This window comes from Nerophis ophidion, linkage group LG12 (assembly GCF_033978795.1).
Source record: "Nerophis ophidion isolate RoL-2023_Sa linkage group LG12, RoL_Noph_v1.0, whole genome shotgun sequence".
In the NCBI taxonomy this organism is placed as follows: domain Eukaryota; kingdom Metazoa; phylum Chordata; class Actinopteri; order Syngnathiformes; family Syngnathidae; genus Nerophis; species Nerophis ophidion.
In genome coordinates this window covers 42,067,354-42,081,660 of record NC_084622.1, presented here as the reverse complement: position 1 = coordinate 42,081,660, position 14,307 = coordinate 42,067,354, and the positions used below count along the sequence as shown (strand labels likewise).

Below are 14,307 nucleotides of genomic sequence, written 5' to 3'. Positions count from 1 at the left end.
AGGGGTCACCAACCTTTTGAAACCAAGAGCTACTTCTTGGGTACTGATTAATGCAAAGGGCTACCAGTTTGATACACACTTAAGTAAATTACCAGAAATAGCCAATTTTCAAAATTGACCTTTAATAAATATATATATATATATATATATATATATTTATATATGTATATATATATATATATATATATATATATATATATTTATATATGTATATATATATATATATATATATATATATATATATATATATATATATATATATATATATATATATATATATATATAGGCTTCCTCCCACTTCCAAAGACATGCACCTGGGGATAGGTTGATTGGCAACACTAAATTGGCCCTAGTGTGTGAATGTGAGTGTGAATGTTGTCTGTCTATCTGTGTTGGCCCTGTGATGAGGTGGCGACTTGTCCAGGGTGTACCCTGCCTTCCGCCCGATTGTAGCTGAGATAGGCGCCAGCGCCCCCCGTGACCCCGAAAGGGAATAAGCGGTAGGAAATGGATGGATATATATATATATATATATATATATATATATATATATATATATATATATATATATATATATATATATATATATATACATATATATACATATATATATTTATATATATATATATATATATACAAAAAAATGGGTATTTTTGTCTGTCACTCCGTCGTACATTTTTTTTCCTTTTACGGAAGATTTTTTGTACAGAATAAATGATGAAATAAACACTTAACCAAACGGTTTAAAAGTACAGAAAATAGGAAAAAAAATGAAAATACAATTTTGAAACATAGTTTAGCTTCAATTTCGACTTTTTAAAATTCAAAATTCAACCGAAAAAAAGAAGACAAAAACTAGCTAATTCGAATCTTTTTGAAAAAATAAAAAAAATAATTCATGGAACATCATTAGTAATTTTTCCCGATTAAGATTAATTTTAGAATGTTGATGACATTTTTTAAATAGGTTAAAATCCAATGTGCACTTTGTTAGAATATATAACAAATTGGACCAAGCTGTATTTCTGACGAAGACAAATCATTATTTCTTGTAGATTTCCCAGAACAAAAATTTTAAAAGAAATTCAGAAGACTTTGAAATAAGATTTAAATTTGATTCAACAGATTTTCTAGATTTGCCAGAATAATTTTTTTGAACTTTGTTCATAATAAGTTTGAAGAAATATTTCACAAATATTCTTCGTTGAAAAAACAGAAGCTAAAATGAAGAATTAAATTAAAATGTATTTAGTATTTTTTACAATAAAAAAATAAATGTACTTGAACATTGATTTAAATTGTCAGGAAAGAAGAGGAAGGAATTTAAAAGGTAAAAAGGTATACCGGTATGTGTTTAAGTTGTATTTTTTCTTTAAAATTGTCTTTCTGAAAGTTATAAGAAGCAAAGTAAAAAAATAAATGAATTTATTGAAACAAGTGAAGACCAAGTCTTTAAAATATTTTTTTTAATTTTCAAATTCTATTTGAGTTTTGTCTCTCTTAAAATAAAAAATGTTGAGCAATGCGAGACCAGCTTGCTAGTAAATAAATCAAATTTAAAAAATAGAGACAGCTCACTGGTAAGTGCTGCTATTTGAGCTATTTTTAGAACAGGCCAGCGGGCTACTCATCTGGTCCTTACGGGCTACCTGGTGCCCGCGGGCACCGCGTTGGTAACCCCTGCTGTAGTTAAACTACAGTATATCATCCTAAATTGGATTGTGGCGCACAATGAATACATTTTCTTAGCATGGGGCAAATCATTTGAATTCAAATTTAATAGGATTTGTGGCAGAAAATCCTATACATGATCAAATCAAAGTCCCACAGAGACAGTGAACACTTTAGGAGTCTGCAAAATTGAAGCTCAAAGGGCACAGTGGGCACAAATAGGGATGTTTACCTCCATAAGGACTTTATGTAACAATAGAATCCATATCCTATTCCCTTCTAATCTGTTTTATTTGTATCGCACTATTTGGCTGACAGCTCGTCTGCTGTCCGGATGGGCCTCGATAAAATGTGGCACCTTTATAAAAAGCAAGGGGTTGCAGGCGGCACTATAGGGGATGCATTACACCGAAAGTGGTTCATTGCTCTCACTGCAGAGAATGGAGTGCACACTCATGCATACAGCTAGACACAAAAGAAAACCGACCTCCGTGCAGGCAGGCAGGATGGCCCGCACCAACACAGACACACACACACACACACACACACACACACACCAAGGGATGGATTGTGATTAAAAGACAGGGTGGGGAGAGCGGGTGGCTATAAAGCATAATGAGAGCTAATGGTTTTCCAATATGTCCCCTTAACAAAGAGTCTGAGTGGACTGAATTGGATGGAGGAAGTAGTGTGTGCATCAAAGAGGAAAGATGGGTGCACACATAAGAGTGATGTCTTTAGATATATTAACTCATTCGAACACAAAACAAAATAAACTAAAATGGCACTTAGGAGAGAGCCGGTCGCTGAAAATGTCAAGTAATCTTTATAACTTAAGGGAATTGGATCTTGATCAGCACCAACTTTTTACAGCCAACCTTGGTATCTTGGATGATTTGTTGGTAAAAGCGGTGTTTTTCAACCACTGTGCCGCGGCGCACTAGTGTACTGTGAGATACTGTCTGGTGTGCCGTGGGAGATAATGTCATTTTACCTATTTGGGTTAAAAATATTTTTTGCAAACCAGTAATTATAGTCTGTAAATCATGTGTTGTTGTTGAGTGTCTGTGCTGTCTAGAGCTGGGCAGAGTAACCGTGCAATTCTCTTCCATATCAGTAGGTGGCAGCCGGTAGCTAATTGCTTTGTAGATGTCGGAAACAGCGGGAGGCAGTGTGCAGGTAAAAAGGTGTCTAATGCTTAAAATAAAAATCAAATCAAATCAACTTTTTTTATAAAGCACATTTCAAATTTACCACAGGGGTAGCCAAAGTGCTGTACAATGGACAGGTTAAAAGATAATACGAAGACCGAGCAAACAACACAACACAAACTGAAAATGATAAAAAATAAATAAATAAAACCTAAAAACAGGTTCACAGCAGGTGTATAATGGGGCGCCATTGCAGGATGGATATCACTTGGTGTTAAAAGCCAAGGAATAAAATTATGTTTTTAAGAGAGATTTAAAAACAGGAAGAGAGGAGGCTTGTCTAACATTCAGAGGTAGGTTGTTCCAGAGCTTGGGAGCAGCAGCAGCGAAAGCTCTGTCACCTCTAAGCTTCAGCCTTGTGTCAGGGACCGTCAGTAGCAGCTGATCGGCTGATCTTAGGGATCGAGTGGGGCAGTAAGGCTGAAGGAGGTCGGAGAGATATGTTGGCGCGGGGTTGTTTAGACATTTAAAAACAAATAGGAGTTTAAAATTGATTTGGTAACACACAGGGAGCCAGTGAAGGGACGCTAATATAGGGGTGATGTGCTCACGTCTGCGGGTCTGTGTTAGCAGACGAGCAGCAGAGTTCTGCAAAAGCTGCAGGCGGGCGAGGGAGGCCTGGCTAATGCCGACATACAGGGCATTGCAGTAGTCTAAACGATTCGAGATAAAGGCGTGAATTAATTTCTCAAGGTCATGTCCTGACCGAAGCGGTTTCACTTTCGCTATTTGGCGTAATTGATCAAAGCTTTTTTGAACGACGCTGCTGATTTGTTTTTGGAATTTAAAATCCAAGTCAAACTTTACCCCCAGGTTTGTGACACAGTCGCTGAGATACGGGGTCAGAGTGCCGAGGTCAACGTTGGGGGAGAGAGAGCGACTTGGACGGAACAACATGACTTATGTTTTGTTTTTATTTAGACTCAGGAAGTTAGCTGAAAGCCAGGTTTTAAACAAAAGGTGAGTGCCCCTAAGAGAAGGCATTGAAAGTTAGGGAAGGCTATGCATAACGAATCTAAAACTGAACTGGCAATAAAGTTAACAAAAAAGGAATGCTGGACGACCGCAAAGACTTACTGTGGAGCAAAGACCGCATCTACAATGTACATCCCAACATGACATGACAATCAACAATGTCCCTACAAAGAAGGATAAAAACAACTGAAATATTCTTGATTGCTAAAACCAAGTAGATGTTGGAACAAGGAACACATGAAAAAATCCCAAAAAAAGAGAAAAAAACACCAAAATAGGAGCGCAAAACAAGAAATAAAACACTACACACAGGAAAACAGCAAAAAACTCAAAATAAGTTGTGGCGTGATGTGACAGGTCGTGACAGCACACCTACTTTGAGACAAGAGTTATATTAATGCATGGCTCCAACAATTATGACAACGACTTTTTACAGTCAAATGAGTTTTGTTTTTTTAACGATTTCTGCTGGTGGTTTTTCAATGCAAAAAAATTGCCTTGGCTCAAAAAATGTTGAAAAACACTGGGTTAAAGGCCTACTGAAATGAGACTTTCTTATTTAAACAGGAATAGCAGGTCCATTCTATGTGTCATACTTGATCATTTTGCGATATTACCATATTTTTACTGAAAGGATTTAATAGAGAACATCGCCAATAAAGTTCGCAACTTTTGGTCGCTAATAAAAAAGCCTTGCCTGTACCAGAAGTAGCAGACGATGACGTCACCCGTGTGAGGGCTCCTCACGTCCTCACATTGTTTATAATGGGAGCCTCCAACAAAAAGAGCAATTCGGACCGAGAAAACGACAATTTCCCCATTAATTTGAGCGAGGATGAAAGATTTGTGGCTGAGGATATTGATAGTGAAGGACTAGAAAAAAAAAAAAATAATAAAATAAAAAGCGACGGATCCGGGCGGCGGCAGTGTGAGCGTTTCAGATGTAATTAGACACATTTACTAGGATAATTCTGGAAGATCCCTTATATGCTTATTTTTTTAATAGTGTTTTAATGAGATTGTAAAGACATACCTCGAGGTCGGATGGCTGCGGTGAACGCGCCAGTGTCTCAGAGAGAAGCTCACAGCTGCCTTTTTTGACAGCTACTGCAGGCGGACGAATAATCCACTGATGTCTCCGGTAAGATATATATCACAATTTTCCCATCCAAAAACATGCTGGTTGACGTAGAGAAACATGTTCGCTTGACCGCTCTGTGTTAAAGCTTCACAAAAAATAAAGAAGCATGTCTCGGTGCTAAAGACAGCTGCAATACACCGCTTTCCACCAACAGCATTATTGTTTATAGTCTCCATTATTAATTGAACAAATTGCAAAAGATTCAGCAACACAGATGTCCAAATTACTGTGTAATTGCGCGATGAAAAGAGAGGACTTTTAGCCTTAACTGGTGCTGAGCTAGTATGTCCCCTCCAACAGGAAACGTCACAAACACACGTCATCATTCAGCGACATTTTCAACAAGAAACTCTGCAGGAAATTTAAAATTGCCATTTAGTGAACTAAACCGGCCGTATTGGCATGAGTTGCAATATTAATATTTCATCATTGATATATAAACTATCAGACTCGGTAGTAGTGGGTTTCAGTAGGTCTTTAAACAACTTATCTGATGTTCTGACTGTAAAGGTTGTACAGTTCAGTGATGAAAATATAACCGACCGCAGAAACATCTTAGGAAAGGATTGAGCTCGTTATGTACAATCACTGTTGATAATTAGTTTTTCCTTCCATTCTGGACACCATCTTCCTTGTCTGTAGCTTTGCAATTTCACTGATTGAAGAAAACGATGATAAAAACTCTGACTGGAATCGGAATCATTTCACTAGTTTCCTGACTAAATGGAATGGCAGGGGAAATTGCGGTGCTCAGATTGCATTCCCTTTCAAACTGCTAGACCATCATTCCCCCAGATTGTGCAAAGATGCATTGTGTTCTGACTCTTATCCACTCTGGACAAAGGCAGACCCAAGCGTTTACAGAAAAGTAATATCAGGAAATGAAAGTGAAGGAACCTTGCAGTGGCAGCGAGTTTTAAAGAGGGTCTCACATGCAAGATCCATGCTGTGGAAGATGCTCAATTGTAGTCCAACTGGTCACGCTCGGTCTAAGCTTAGCCTCCAGGGTCCCTCAAAGCTCAGGCAGATCAAAGTAAGGCCCTATCTAGCTACTGTATGTCTAACTTCTGTTCTCATTCTTGAACTGTTGTTGAGCCAAAAACAGCGGGACACTTCCAACTTCTAAGCTTTTGATCTTGTTATTCTATCAAACCTATCTTAGCTGTAAAGCTCAAGCCTAACGCGGTGAGCCCATCTGCTGCGAAGGATTCAAAGATTCAAGGAGCTTTATTGTCATACAGGCACACGTGAGATACATGAGACGGCAAATTTAGTTTCCAAGGTCCCAGATTTTGTACCACAAAAATGATACTATGTACATAATAATTTATATAGAATACGATATAAATAAGGTAGGTTATAAATGGCACAGGTTAGTAGAAACTAATTATAAGTACAATAAAATAATTATTATAAGTATTCAATCAATCGCAACTTGGCTGTTCATTTTGTGTTGATGTTTAAGCTCTCATCCGAGCAGGTTTCATCAGTTCATGCTCATAAACTCAGGTTGGTCAGATTTAGTATAAATGCTGGTGTCAAAGCCTCAACAAGATGCATCTTAACAGTTGCTTTTAGACAGTTGACTAGATCGGACCATCCAAGTCCATGAGCATGAACTGCAGTAATGAAGCGAATCATATTTATATAGCGCTTTTCTCTAGTGACTCAAAGCGCTTTACATAGTGAAACCCAATATCTAAGTTACATTTAAACCAGTGTGGGTGGCACTGGGAGCAGGTGGGTAAAGTGTCTTGCCCAAGGACACAACGGCAGTGACTAGGATGGCGGAAGCGGGAATCGAACCTGCAACCCTCAAATTGCTGGTACGGCCACTCTACATAGTGAAACCCAATATCTAAGTTACATTTAAACCAGTGTGGGTGGCACTGGGAGCAGGTGGGTAAAGTGTCTTGCCCAAGGACACAACGGCAGTGACTAGGATGGCGGAAGCGGGAATCGAACCTGCAACCCTCAAATTGCTGGTACGGCCACTCTACCAACCGAGCTATACCCAGCAGGCTATATGAAGCCTGCTGGGATGAGAGGTGAACATTCCAGTTGTCATCAATTGAATGTCCTGAGAATACAAAGACATGGATGAATGAGAACATCCGTAGACAATAGAATATTTAGAAAAAATAGAACATATTCTGATAAATTATGGTTTAGACTGTGCATGGTTTGGTTTTTATAGGCTATTTAGATGTCCTCCAGATGTCCTAAAATGATCCATGTTGTGTTACTGATGGTTGGGATACTGCTCACACGGTGACTCACCTGTGGAGTTACAACCAGGTGATTCAAGTTGAAAGGTTGCCGTATAGATTTTTGATTGAATAGATGGCCATAAATAACAGTACACAGTGTTAGAGGCAGCTAATGCTTGATCAAATCACCATAAATGATTCCCGGGCTGCTGCTCACTGCTCCCCTCACCTCCCAGGGGGTGATCAAGGGTGATGGGTCAAATGCAGAGAATAATTTCGCCACATCTCGTATGTGTGTGACAATCATTGGTACTTTAACTTTAATCAATGTAAGCCTCCTTTTGCCCTTTGTTCATGCAGCTTAAAAGTGCAGACGTCTTCTCCACCTGGCATTTTCATTCAAAGTTCTTCCCGGAAGTTTTGTGTGAGATGAGGTGGTGAACCGCACCTATATTGTGGGGACATCAGTGCCAACTCCTGGACTGTGACGGGACTTCCCCAAGCCTCCATGCTGCCTCTAATGAAGTAATGAAAAGCTGACTGGCAGGTTAATAGAAGCCAATCGACTACAAGTTGCGTCAGCTGCAAAAGGCCATGTGGAATACTGATCATAGAGCAGCTACAGTACCTTATCATTGTTCTACAGCAGGGGTCCCAGACACGCGGCCCGCGAGACATTATTTTGCGGCCCCCAACTTAATATGAAAGTTTAAAGGCCTACTGAAATGAGATTTTCTTTTTCAAACGGGGATAGCAGGTCCATTCTATGTGTCATACTTGATCATTTAGTGCTAGCGGGGTGTATATTATAGTCAGGAAGAGTCATGGATGCAAAGGATGCTGGGTATCTGTTGTGTTGCGTTTATGTTGTGTTACTGTGAGGATGTTCTCCCGAAATGTGTTTGTCATTCTTGTTTGGTGTGGATTCACAGTCTGGCGCATATTAGTAAGAGTGTTAAAGTTGTTTATATCACAACCTTTAGTGTACTTTGTATCACCCAGTATGCCTTTCAATCTTGTACGTGTATCTGCGGAAGCCACATACAACATGTTGCTGGACTGGCAACATGTTGTAGAAGGCGTCAAAGGCAATGGCTTCATAGCACACCCTTATTCTTGTTGTCTGGGACACCATCGGCAGATATTCGCGAGAATGGTTGCGGCTCCTATTGTCTTCTTTATTTTGTGAAACGGGTCAAAATGGCTCTTTGGGTGGCAAAGGTTGCCGACTCTTGCTCTATATAGACATGATGACCATAAAATAAATTAGTTAAGGCTTAAAGTTCTCTTTTAGGAATACATATTATAGGTTAACAAGACCTGAAGAACCACAATGATCGTATTGAAGGTGAACTGCACTTTTTGGGGAATTTTGCCACACAATCATTATGAAGGGCAAGACAACTTGTTTAATGCATTTTAACTCATAAATAAAAGTCCTCTTATAACTGAGTCAATGGAAGGTCCTCTAAGCCAGTGTTTTTCAACCAGTCTGGTGTGCCGTGGGATATTATGTATTTATACCTATTTGGGTTCAAAATATTTTTTGCAAACCAGTAATTATAGTCTGTAAATGATGTGTTGTTGTTGAGTGTCGTGCTGTCGAGAGCTCGGCAGTGACCGTGTAATACTCTTCCATATCAGTAGGTGGCAGCCGGTAGCTAATTGCTTTGTAGATGTCGGGAAGAGCGGGAGGCAGGGTGCAGGTAAAAAGGTGTTTAATGCTTAAACCAAAAATAAACAAAATACGAGTGCCCTAAAGAAAAGGCATTAAAGCTTAGGGAAGGCTATGCAGAACGAAACTAAAACTGAACTGGCTACGAGGTAAACAAAAATTGAATGCTGGACGACAGCAAAGACTTACTGTCATCCGAACATGACATGACAATCGACAATGTCCCCACAAAGAAGGATAAATACGACTGAAATATTCTTGATTGCTAAAACTAAGTAGATGCGGGAAATATCGCTCAAAGGAAGACATGAAACTGCGCCAGGAAAATACCAAAAAAAGAGATAGGAGCCAAGACAAGAACTAAAACACTACACACAGGAAAACTCCAAATAAGTCAGTGCGTGATGTGACAGGTGGTGACAGTACACCTACTTTGAGACAAGACTTACATTGCTTGGTTATGGTTTAAAGTCGTATCCAACAATTGCGACAACGACGTTTTACTGTCAACTGAGATTTGTTATTTAATGATTTCTGCTGGTGGTGTGCCTCCGGATTTTTTCAACGCAAAAAATGTGCCTTGGTTCAAAAAAGGTTGATAAACACTGCTCTAAGCAGACTTTTAATCGCATTTACTTACTATTCCGAATGCATAAAAAAAGGAAAAGTGTTTTTGTTTTACATTGGGCAGTATAGCTCGGTTGGTAGAGTGGCCGTGCCAGCAACTTGAGGGTTCCAGGTTCGATCCCCGCTTCCGCCAAACTAGTCACTGCCGTTGTGTCCTTGGGCAAGACACTTTACCCACCAGCTCCCAGTGCCACCCACAGTGGTTTAAATGTAACTTAGATATTGGGTTTGACTATGTAAAAGCGCTTTGAGTCACTAGAGAGAAGCGCTATATAAATATAATTCACTTCACTTCACATAAAGATTGTCAATAATAGACACAATTCCAAAAAAAATGCAGTTCCCCTTTAAGCCAAATGGTCCAATGGGTGCATCAGAATTATCCTTTAAATCAGACAAGAATGGCACAGTGAACCTCCTGTTCGAGAACGTCTTACATCTTGGCCCCACCTACTCCCCCAAAAATGTTGGTGATGCTTTCTGCTGACTCAAAGTTCAAATCAATTATTTAAACCTAACTGCAGTTATAGCAGGTTATTTATTTTTAGTTTGTATTTGTCCAAGACTTTGCAGCATCGCGTGGACATCGGGGGCGGTACCTCTGGATTGGCAGACCGGGGTGGTGGTTCCTCTCTTTAAGAAGGGGGACCGGAGGGTGTGTTCCAACTATCGTGGGATCACACTCCTCAGCCTTCCCGGTAAGGTTTATTCAGGTGTACTGGAGAGGAGGCTACGTCGGATAGTCGAACCTCGGATTCAGGAGGAACAGTGTGGTTTTTGTCCTGGTCGTGGAACTGTGGACCAGCTCTATACTCTCGGCAGGGTTTTTGAGGGTGCATGGGAGTTTGCCCAACCAGTCTACATGTGCTTTGTGGAATTGGAGAAGGCATTCGACAGTGTCCCTCGGGAAGTCCTGTGGGGAGTGCTCAGAGAGTATGGGGTGTCGGACTGTATTATTGTTGCGGTCCGTTCCCTGTACGATCAGTGCCAGAGCTTGGTCCGCATTGCCGGCAGTAAGTCGAACACATTTCCAGTGAGGGTTGGACTCCGCCAAGGCTGTCCTTTGTCACCGATTCTGTTCATAACTTTTATGGACAGAATTTCTAGGTGCAGTCAAGGCGTTGAGGGGTTCCGGTTTGGTAACCGCAGGATTAGGTCTCTGCTTTTTGCAGATGATGTGGTCCTGATGGCTTCATCTGACCGGGATCTTCAGCTCTCGCTGGAATGGTTCGCAGCCGAGTGTGAAGCGACCGGAATGAGAATCAGCACCTCCAAGTCCGAGTCCATGGTTCTCGCCTGGAAAAGGGTGGAGTGCCATCTCCGGGTTGGGGAGGAGACCCTGCCCCAAGTGGAGGAGTTCAAGTACCTAGGAGTCTTGTTCACGAGTGAGGGAAGAGTGGATCGTGAGATCGACAGGCGGATCGGTGCGGCGTCATCAGTAATGCGGACGTTGTACCGATCCGTTGTGGTGAAGAAGGAGCTGAGCCGGAAGGCAAAGCTCTCAATTTACCGGTCGATCTACGTTCCCATCCTCACCTATGGTCATGAGCTTTGGGTCATGACCGAAAGGATAAGATCACGGGTACAAGCGGCCGAAATTAGTTTCCTCCGCCGTGTGGCGGGGCTCTCCCTTAGAGATAGGGTGAGAAGCTCTGCCATCCGGGAGGAACTCAAAGTAAAGCCGCTGCTCCTTCACATCGAGAGGAGCCAGATGAGGTGGTTCGGGCATCTGGTCAGGATGCCACCCGAACGCCTCCCTAGGGAGGTGTTCAGGGCACGTCCAACCGGTAGGAGGCCACGGGGAAGACCCAGGACACGTTGGGAAGACTATGTCTCCCGGCTGGCCTGGGAACGCCTCGGGATCCCCCGGGAAGAGCTAGACGAAGTGGCTGGAGTCTGGGTTTCCCTGCTTAGGCTGTTGCCCCCGCGACCCGACCTCGGATAAGCGGAAGATGATGGATGGATGGATGGATTTGTCCAAGCTCTGTTGCGCCTTCCCTAAAGCCTTGTGACACCTCCCAGGGGGGGCCCGCCTTGCACTTTGAAAACAGCTGCTTTAAATAACAAGCGGTTTGATAGCCCTCCAGAATGTGTTCCTGTTAATAGTCTCTCTGGTTAACAAGGGGAACTGAGCAACATTTAAAGACATTATGGCAAACAGTGGCAAGGACCAGAACAAAAACACAAGAGGGGAAATAACATGAATATATCGAGTGTTCCATAACACAAGCAATGTTAAGACATTGAAGATTTATTTTGATATATTATGGTCCACTTGCAATCGGGACAAGTGGGGTAGTGAAAAATCCGAACCAGCTATCATTAACAGATGGGCACATATATGAAGGACGCATGAAGGGTAGTTCAGCCATAGCAAAGGTATGCATGCCATTCCAGGTAAATGTGTCAAACAGCACTTGTTTATTACAAACCCTGTTTCCATATGAGTTGGGAAATGGTGTTTGATGAAAATATAAACAGAATACAATGATTTGCAAATCATTTTCAACCCATATTCAGTTGAATATGCTACAAAGACAACATATTTGATGTTCGAACTGACAAACATTTTTTTTTGTGCAAATAATCATTAACTTTAGAATTTGATGCCAGCAACATGTGACAAAAAAGTTGGGAAAGGTGGCAATAAATACTAAAAAAGTTGAGGAATGCTCATTAAAAACCTTTTTGGAACATCCCACAGGTGTGCAGACTAATTGGGAACAGGTGGGTGCCATGATTGGGTATAAAAGCAGCTTCCCAAAAAATGCTCAGTCTTTCACAAGAAAGGATGGGGCGAGGTACACCCCTTTGTCCACAACTGTGTGAGCAAATAGTCAAACAGTTTAAGAACAACGTTTCTCAAAGTCCAATTGCAAGAAATTTAGGGATTTCAACATCTACGGTCCATAATATCATCAAAAGGTTCAGAGAATCTGGAGAAATCACTCCACGTGAGCGGCATGGCTGGAAACCAACATTGAATGACTGTGATCTTCGACCCCTCAGACGGCACTGTATCAAAAACCGATATCAATCTCTAAAGGATATCACCAGATGGGCTAGGAACACTACAGAAAACCACTGTCACTAAATACAGTTTGTCGCTACATCTGTAAGTGCAGGTTAAAGCTCTAGTATGCAAAGCGAAAGCCATTTATCAACAACATCCAGAAAAGCCGTCAGCTTCTCTGGGCCCGAAATCATCTAAGATGGACTGATGCAAAGTGGAAAAGTGTTCTGTGGTCCGACCAGTCCACATTTCAAATAGTTTTTGGAAATATTCAACATCGTGTCATCCGGACCATCCAGACTGTTATCGACGCAAAGTTCAAAAGCCAGCATCAGTGATGGTATGGGGGTGCATTAGTGCCCAAGGCATGGGTAACTTACACATCTGTGACGGCACCATTAATGCTGAAAGGTACATACAGGTTTTGGAACAATATATGCTGCCATCTAAGCGCCGTCTTTTCCGTGGACACCCCTGCTTATTTCAGCAAGACAATGCCAAGCCACATTCAGCACGTGTTTCAACAGCGCGGCTTCGTAAAAAAAAAAGAGTGCAGGTACTTTCCTGGCCCGCCCGCAGTCCAGAAAATTTGTGGCGCATTATGAAGCGTAAAATACGACAGCGGAGACCCCGGACTATTGAACGACTGAAGCTCTACATAAAACAAGAATGGGAAAGAATTCCACTTTCAAAGCTTCAACAATTAGTTTCCTCAGTTCCCAAACATTTATTGAGTGTTGTTAATAGAAAAGGTGATGTAACATAGTGGTGAACATGCCATTTCCCAACTACTTTGGCACGCGTTGCAGCCATGAAATTCTAAGTTAATTATTATTTGCAAAAAAAAAAACAGAGTTTATGAGTTTGAACATTAAGAATCTTTTCTTTGTAGTGCATTCAATTGAATATGGGTTGAAAAGGATTTGCAAATCATTGTATTCCGTTTATATTTACAAACCCCATTTCCGTATGAGTTGGGGAACTGTGTTAGATGTTAGATTGCACCGGCCCCTCGGGTGTGGGTGGGTCCCCACATCTGCGGTCCTTTCCAAGGTTTCTCGTTGATCCTATTTTGTTGAGTTTTTTCTTGCCCTGATGTGACATCTGAGCAGAGAATGTCGTTGTGGCTTCTAAAGCCCTTTGAGACACTTGGGATTAATGTCTATATAAATAAACTTTAATTGATTGTTTGACTGATACTAGCGCCAATATTAATTTCCAGTAACAGATAGTTGAATTAATTTCCTCTTTAAACGTTGATGTTACAGACAGTGAGATGTGGTGTCAACACATTACCTTGTTTACTTTCTCTACTCAATCTATAGTACAAACAAAAAGGAAACAAATTAAGTTATCCATTAATCCATTTTCTACCGCTTATTCCCTTCGTGCTGGAGCCTATCTCAGCTACAATCGGGCGGAAGGCGTGGTACCCCCTGGACAAGTTGCCACTTTATCACAGGGCCAACACAGATAGACAGACAACATTCACACTCACATTCACACACTAGGGCCAATTTATCAATAATAAATTGATGCTTATAAGTTGTGATTCACATATTGAGATATATAAGATTATCTCATTTTTTAGTGAGGTTTAAAAAGTTTATCAGAACTTTTCTTCACACTCTGAGTTTGAACAGTTTCTTAAACTGGATCATAAGTTTATATTTCTCTTTGTTGAGAAAACTTGTACATTCTTGGGTAGTAGGTTAATGCTTTGTGCATAATTGTATCTGTTTGCGAATGCACCACACCATTATTGATTCAATAAATAAAGAGAT

The 14,307-nt window shown here is 40.9% G+C and overlaps 1 protein-coding gene across 1 annotated transcript in view; it reads right to left on the bottom strand.

Annotated features, from left to right (window-relative positions):
* Positions 1-14,307, bottom strand: part of LOC133563457 (N-acetyl-beta-glucosaminyl-glycoprotein 4-beta-N-acetylgalactosaminyltransferase 1-like) — a 521,254-nt gene that overhangs the window by 326,601 nt on the left and 180,346 nt on the right. The window lies entirely within an intron of this gene.